Here is an 8,766-nt window from a genome sequence, read left to right as displayed (position 1 = left end):
CACAGTAACAGAAAACTAAAAACATTTTCTAAAATACAGTATATATATATATATATGTATATATATATATATATATATATATATATATATGTATGTATATATATATATACATATATATATATATGTATATATATATATATATATATATATATGTATGTATATATGTATATATATATATATATGTATATATATATATATATATATATATGTATGTATATATATATATGTATATATGTATGTATATATATATATATGTATATATATATGTATATATATATATATATATGTATATGTATATATATATATATATATATATATATGTATATGTATATATATATATGTATATGTATATATATATATATATATATATATATATATATATATATATATGTATATATATATATATATATATCCATCCATCCATTATCTGTACCGCTTCTCCTCACAAGGGTCGCGGGGCGTGCTGGAGCCTATCCCAGCTGTCTTTGGGCAGTAGGCGGGGGACACCCTGAACTGGTTGCCAGCCAATCGCAGGGCACACAGAGACAAACAACCGCACTCACAATCACACCTAGGGGCATATACACACACACACACACGGTGTTGGGCAAGTTACTTCCAAAATGTAATATATTACACATTACTAGTTACTTGCATGTGAAAGTAATATGTTTCTTTACAATATTACTGTATTTGTAGAGTAATGTGTTACTCAAGTTTAAGTTACTTTTAAGTTACTTTTTCAAAAATCGGGGATTAATTTATTCAATAATGATTTCAGGACCTTAAAAGGAAAATGCAAAATTTGCTGCCATACTCTAGCTGGTAAAGTTAACTTATGAGCATATTTAACTATATAGTGTGGTCTATAATATTAAATGTTTCCACTCTATGGTGTGGTGGGACATCACTACCTTTGATCAATATTTGTATCAATAAGATTTATTTTTTAAATATAAATATTGGAACTGATATTTTGTCCAGTAAATAAATAATCACAGACTGTAAACCACAAATGAAATCATCATTGTTCTCAAATTAATTTACACGCTGGGGGCGGCATGGCTCAGTAGTAGAGTGGTCCTTTCCAAACCGGCAGGTTGTGGGTTCAATCCCTGGCCATTGTGACCATGTTGAAGTTTCCTTGAGCAAGATACTGAACCCCCAGTTGCTCCCTATGCTGTGTCATCAGGAGGTAGATGAGGTACAGTGTGAAGCGCTTTGAGTACCAAAGGTAGAAAAGCGCTATACAAGTGACAGTCCATTTGCCATTTACACACAAATAATAGTGATGCATAACATATAATCGATAATTGGTCTAACAAGATAGATGGATGGATGGATGGATGGATGGATGGATGGATGGATAGATAGATAGATAGATAGATAGATAGATAGATAGATAGATAGATAGATAGATAGATAGAGAGAGAGAGAGAGAGAGAGAGAGAGAGAGAGAGAGAGAGAGAGAGAGAGAGAGAGAGAGAGAGAGAGAGAGAGAGAGAGAGAGAGAGAGATAGATAGATAGATAGATAGATAGATAGATAGATAGATAGAAACACACAGACAGGGCATTTGTAATAAAAGCAAAAATATGTATTGAAGTCAAAACTGACCGGACTAAATGTTTTTTCTTTTTCATTATTCTTTTTTCTATTTATAATAATTACAATTTCAGTTAGTTCTAATTTTCTTTTACTACATGGAGGTAAAGTTTCGAGGTGATTTGAAAAAAAAAAGGTAAATAAGAAACGAGCGCATCAGACTCTAATAATGGCGTCTATTGTAGTTTGTCCGATTGATGGTGCCGTAGCTTGACATCATTTGTCACCGGCAGATGATTTGCATTTTGATTGTGAACAGCCAATCAGAATCACTACGTTTTACATATGGCAATTGATGGCATTAAGTTCATTAAATCATATCTAAAAAGCACAGTGACTTATTTTTTTGCAGTTTATTCGCTTCGTTTTACTTAGGTTTGTTCCTGCTTGTATTTTGTGTCTATGATGTGTCTACTTTATTTTATGAAATCGTGACAGTAATTATTGTCACAAACAATAACTTCTCAGCCCTATGAGGTGTTGTCAACGGTGTAAAGGCAATCGAATTCCTTGGCCGAGAGTTGACTCGCGCATTCATGTTGTTACATGAAGCTCCATGAATGACAGGAACTTTTTATTAAGTACTGCTGGAGGTAATAACTTATGATCAAGTGATGATCAAATCAAATCAAATCAAATTTATTTCTATAGCGCTTTTCATACAAAAAGAATGCAACTCAAAGTCCTGTCCAGTAAAAATGTCCAAAACACAACATAAACAACATAAAAAGGAAGACCCGCTTCCGCCCTCCCTCCCAACAAACCCAAAAATATATATCCGCCAGTACATCAGCATTCGCACCTACACACACACACCCCACATATACACACAAAGCACACAACCGTATAAGCTTTGTTCAAAAAGACATGACAAGGCACAGAGGAACCATATGGGAAAGGGTACCCAAGGGGGGCTCGTTCACGCTGAGGGGAGTGACAGTCCACGGGCCACAGGGAGTGCCACCATCTCAGAGACCCCCGGCCCGGACCGGCCGGGTGGACCCCACACAAAGTCTAGAGGCCCCCGACCACCCGGACCCAAGGAGCCCCTGCAATGACGGCCCCTGGGGGAAGGGCAGCCACCCCCCCCCCCCCAACGCGGAGGGCCCCCCATGAGGAAACACTGGAGCTAAAAGCTAACAACAACAGTAATATAATTGAAGAACTAAAATCACTAAACTAAGAGAAGAATAATCTTGAGTCAAAAGAAAAGATAAATTAGGTAAAAGTCAAATTAAATAGGTGTGTCTTGAGCTTCCTCTTAAAGACATCAACAGTCTCTGCGGACCTGATGTCCTCTGGCAGGCTATTCCAAAGTTGAGAACCAAAATGGCTGAATGCTGCCTCGCCATACGTTTTGGTCCTCACCCTTGGAATAATTAAAAGGCCGGCGCAAGAGGACCTCAGGATCCGCGAGGGCTGATATGATAAAAGCAAATCGGATAAATAAGATGGCCCAAGACCATTAAGACATTTATGAACTAATAAAAGTACCTTAAAATCGATCCTGAAACACACGGGTAGCCAATGCAGCGATTTTAAAACTGGTGTAATGTGCTCCCGCCCTCTGGTTCTCGTCAGCACCCGAGCTGCTGAATTCTGGAGTAGTTGTAAAGAAAAGATACTCTTTTTGGGGAGGCCAGAGAGCAGGGCGTTACAATAATTCAAACGACAGGAAATAAAAGCATGCATCAGCACTTCCGTGTTAGCCAGTGGGAGAAACGGGCAGACTCTGGCGATGTTCTTAAGGTGATAGAAACCTATCTTGGTTACATTTTTAATATGAGGAATAAAACTGAGCTCAGAGTCAAAGATGATGCCCAGATTCTTCACACATTCTGAGGGTTTAAAATCTTGTAGTTTTGGTAAAAGTTTCTCTCTCTGACCTTCAGGGCCGATAACTAAAACCTCAGTTTTGTCCTGATTGAGCTGTGGGAAATTCTCTGCCATCCATGACTTAATATCTAAAATGCAATTTAAAAGGGTATCAATGGGTCCTGTTTCATCAGGAGACACGGCAATATACAGCTGTGTGTCATCAGCATAGCTGTGGAAGCTGACGCCGTGTCTCCTGATGACACCCCCAAGGGGAAGCATATGAAGTTGCCTAAAATTGAACCTTGGGGAACCCCACATTTAATTTCATGGGTTCTCGAGAAACAAGTATCCATACTTACAAAAAAAGATTGGTCTGTGAGATAGGAATAAAACCAGTTCAAAACAGTACCAGAGATGCCCACTAGGTTTTTAAGTCTACTTAATAAAATTTTGGTGATCTACTGTATCAAAAGCAGCGCTTAGATCCAGTAGCACCAAGACTGTGAGTTTTCTCACGTCTGCAGTATACCTAATATAATTTAAAATCCTTAAAAGAGCAGTCTCAGTACTGTGGTTCATCCTAAAACCAGATTGATATTTCTCTAAAGTATTATTTGTGTTTAAAAAGTGATTTAACTGGAGAAACACCAGTTTTTCTAAAATCTTACTTAAAAATGGTAAGTTGGATACAGGTCTGTAATTATTAAAAACGCTGGGGTCAGACTTCCCCTTCTTCAGAAGGGGCTTCACCGCCGCCATTTTAAAGGCGGCGGGGAAGACACCCATCTGGAGAGAGCAATTGACTATGTTTAAAAAAAATTTCCTCAAAGAATCCATAAAATGTCTTAAAAAGAAATGTGGGAATTGGATCCAAAAGGCAGGTTGTTGGATTTACCTGGGAGATTTACCTTGCGTCAACCAGGGCAAAACTTTCCAGTGTTTCCTCAGGTAAATGTGATTGTCCAGGTTTACTGAAACTTATGGTTTGACGGGCTAAAAAACTGGATCTTATGTTCTTGATTTTACTTCTGAAGTGGTCTGCAAAGTCCTCACAGAGAGCGTCTGTTGGTCTCTGTGGGGACTTGTTAAGATCAGAGCTAGTTAAAAGTTCAAAGGTGGAGAAGAGGAATCTGGGGTTGTTTCTATTAACTGTAATGAGGTTTGAGAAATAGGAAATTCTTGCCTGTTTGACTGTTTTATTGTAGCATTTTAGTTGTTCACATAATATTTCGGTGTACTGTAAGTCTACTCCTTCTCCACCTCCTTTGTGCACTCCTGCATTTTCTTTTTGAAATTGTGATTGAATTGTTTCTCCACGGGGGTACTGTCTTTGCTTTTGTCATTTTTATTAAAAGTGGAGCTACTGAGTCCAGGGCTGATTTCAGGTTCTGGTTAAAATTGTCAACAATAAGATCACAGGGTGCAGGTAAAATGTTGGCAGGAGTGCACTTTAAAATGTCGATAAAATTTGCAGCCACCTCAGAAGATAGGTAGCGTTTGCTCACTGTTCTCACCGAGGCTGCTGGATGGTTAAAACCGGCGATGTTAAAATACACACAGTAATGGTCTGACACAGCCAGGTCAACAACAGATTACACACCCGCGGTCAGGCCATAGGTAATGACCAAATCGAGGGTGTGTCCTCTGTTGTGAGTCGGCTGTGAGACATGCTGTTTGAAATCCATGCTGTTTAAAAGGTTTAAAAATTCTCTGGACAGCGGGTCCGAGATATCATCGACGTGTACATTAAAATCGCCGGTTATTAAAATTCTGTTATAAGTAGAATATAAAATGGATAAGAAGTCTGAAAACTCTTGAATAAAAAAAGGGGAGTGATGGGGAGGTCTATACACGGTAACGCAGAGTATAGGGGGACTGCTAAAAACAAAGGCATGATGTTCAAATGATAAATAGCTGTTAAAAATGATCTCCTTTGAGAAAAGAGTATTATTACAAATTGATGCAGTCCCACCCCCTCTTTTCCCATCCCTGGTAGAAAATAAAAAGTTAAAATTCGATGGGCAAGCCTCGGTGAGAGCAACTGGGGCATCTGTACCTAGCCATGTCTCAGATGAAAGAATACCTTGTAAATTGTTGTCTAAAATCAGGTCATTAATGATAAAAGTTTTGTTTGTAAGGGAGCGCACGTTCAGCACGGCCAGGTTGATTTTTGTGCTGGACGTGCGGTCACGATGGCACGGAAAAGAATAGTTAAAATAAACAAGATTCCCATTACTAAGACCTCGTTTTTTGTGTGTGCGAGGGAAGCGTCTGACAGTGATAGTTTGGATGGGGAAGCTGACCGGTGGTGGTGATGCTAACGGGGGCCTGCAGGGAGAGCCGGTGAGGAGGGTGGTGGTGTGAGCAGCTGAGACAGGTCTGTCGGTGGCTGTAGTGAAATTGTTATTGTGGTGTGAGGAAGTGGGAACAGGTGCAAGTAGTTATCTTGAGTCAGCTGGGAGTGGAGTTATTGACGGCATGGTGGATGTTAGCAGCTAAAATGGAGCACCCTAAATAATTAGGATGCACACCGTCCGGCTGATAAAACGACTGACAACTCCAGAATAAGTTAAAATTGTCAATTAAAGCTAAATGAAGGTGGGCACAAGTGCGTAGTAGCCATGTGTTAAGGCTTGACACGGCATGATATGAACAGACCTATTTGGTAAATGTAAATTGCAGATGTCAACATGTGTAATATATATATATATATATATATATATATATATATATATATATATATATACTGTATATATCCATTATCTGTACCACTTTTCCTCGCGTGCTGGAGCCTATCCCAGCTGTCTTTGGGCAGTAGGCGGGGGACACCCTGAATTGGTTGCCAGCCAATCGCAGGGCACAGAGAGACAAACATCCGCACTCACAATCACACCTAGGGGCAATTTAGAGTATCCAATCAACTTACCATGCATGTTTTTGTAATGTGGGAGGAAACCGGAGTACCCGGAGAAAACCCACGCAGGCACGGGGAGAACATGCAAACTCCACACAGGGAGGCCGGAGCCGGGATCGAACCCACTACCTCTGAACTGTGAGGCGGACGTGCTAAACAGTCGACCACCGTGCCGCCTTACTGTGTGTGTGTATATATATATATATATATATATATATATATATATATATATATATATATATATATATATATATATACACAGTATATAAGATTTAAATTTGTTGAGAGTACCTTAATCAAAGCTATGAGAAAAAAAGCCGTTTTTAACCTATATTTAAAAGCATCTACACTCGGGGCTGTCTTCTCTTCTGTCAGCAGCGAATTCCATTTGTGTGCAGCATAACAGCTAAATGCAGCTTCACCATGTATACATCAAACTCTGGGCTCCCCTAATTACCCAAGTCGGCAGATCTCAGAGCCCTACAGGCTTTATATTCAATTAGCATTTCCTTAATATATGTAGTATATAATTCAGTGATTTATAGACCAGTAGCAAAATTTTGAAATTTATTCTCCAGCTAATTGAGAGCCAGTGTAAAGCCTTTAGAACTGGAATAATATGTTCTGATCTCTTTGTTATGGCCAGAACCTGAGCTACAGCATTCTGAATGAGCTGCAGCCTTTTGATGATCTTTTGAGAGGGATCAATAAGAAGACCGTTACAATAATCAACTGGATATAAAAGCATGGATAAGTTTATCCTGGTCTGCTTGGAGCAACTGGTTCTTCAGATGGTAAAAGGCTCTTTTAGTGATTTATTTTATACTGTATGTTTGCTGAAAGTCAGATTTGAGTCTATCAATCCCCGAAGATTTCGGACTTGGTCTTTAGTTTCTAAGGACAGTGACCTCAGGTGTTTTATAACAGCAATCCTCTTTTCTTTATTGCCGAAAACAATTACCTCTGTTTTGTTTTGGCCCATCCAGTTGTTAAATTGACAGTGACACAATACGTTGATTGAACTGCTGTCATTTGGGGACATTGATAGATATAGCTGTGTGTCATCTGCAACTGTGATAGCCAACATTGGTGTTCGGAAGCATTTGACCCAAAGGTAACATATACAGACTGAACAGATGGGGTCCAACGACTGACGGACCCCATGTCATGACCATTCGATCAGATTCAAAACTTCCAATGGTCAAAAAGTAACTCCTTTCCTGTATCGAAATGGATGCCAGATCCGGTGAGCACAGAGCTTGACCCAGCCAGTCCAGGGATACACATAGTTGGCCCTTTTGAAGTGCCAGCACCCAGCCTTTGGAGCGACCTGCCGAAGCCAAAGGAAGCCCAACGCATGGTCTTTCCCTTTCAACCCCAGATAGCGTGGACGTGCTGTCTCAGCAGGGGGGTCACAACAAAGCCAAAACCAGCTTCAGGACACCGACCCCCTGGGTCTTGATTCAATCAAGCCATCTCTGACTGCTTGGCCGAGACCTCACCCCCCCAGGATGCGAGTCCTGGTGGTCTGAACCACGCCGCGTGCTGAACCGCAGAACCCCGTCACTGTTGCGACCAATTTTCCTTGGTTGAACTTTGCTTTTCGTTTTTCATTTTTGGACTCGACTTTTCTTCTTTTTCTGGCTCCCCTGTGACGTCACTCTCCTCGGCAACTCCTCCTCCCCTTCTACCGTCCAGCGACGCCAACCAAAACCCGTAAGTGCAGCTTGCAATCCCCTACGGGCCATACGATTGGTGCATAATTAATTTTGGTATCAAGTAGAGCTTTGCAAAAGTCAGCTAACTTTAGCCTGGTACGCTAGCTCACTGCTCATTACATGCGCACGCACGCACATATGCACAACACACACATACACACACACCCCTCGTCCGGTCCCAATGCCCCTTTCCTTTTAAACCTGTTCATTCTTCATTTATTTAGACTTGTCTTAGTATAGGATTTCTTTATTGTGTTTCTATTTCCGCTTCTGACCATTGTAGTGTGTCTCGTTTAGATTTCCATACTTGTAGAAAATAAATCATTGTCATTTATAGAAATCTAGTGTGAATTGTGTGTGTTTGGGTCAAAGTTTCAATCACTTATCTGGTAAATCGGACTTACAAATGTTTAATGTAGCACCTTCATATATTAAGACTGAACTACGAGGGCTTTTTCGTCCGTTTTGTCCGTTTTGTCCAAAGAATCAACTCAAAATGGGCGTGGTGCCCCCTGGCGGCGAGCGAGAGTTAGTGCAGGCATTAACCCAATCGCCGCCCATTTATCAAATTAATATTTAATACTAATCATACACTACAGACCTAAACTATTTTATACAATACAATACAATGCAATTTATACAGCGCATTTCATAAGAGCTATAGCTGTAACAAAGCACTTTACAAACAATAAACAATAAATAATAAACAATA

General features: G+C 39.9%; 1 protein-coding gene across 3 annotated transcripts in view; it reads left to right on the top strand.

The window, feature by feature from the left end:
- bnc1 (basonuclin zinc finger protein 1) overlaps nucleotides 1–8,766 on the top strand; it is a 42,660-nt gene that overhangs the window by 6,515 nt on the left and 27,379 nt on the right. The gene's annotated exons all lie outside the window — the stretch shown is intronic.

The sequence above is a fragment of the Filicampus tigris genome, chromosome 3, assembly GCF_054856515.1.
Source record: "Filicampus tigris isolate MCC_2025a chromosome 3, RoL_Ftig_1.0, whole genome shotgun sequence".
Taxonomy (NCBI): domain Eukaryota; kingdom Metazoa; phylum Chordata; class Actinopteri; order Syngnathiformes; family Syngnathidae; genus Filicampus; species Filicampus tigris.
The sequence above is the reverse complement of the archived record's forward strand: the minus strand, read 5'-3'. Positions and strand labels throughout refer to the sequence as shown.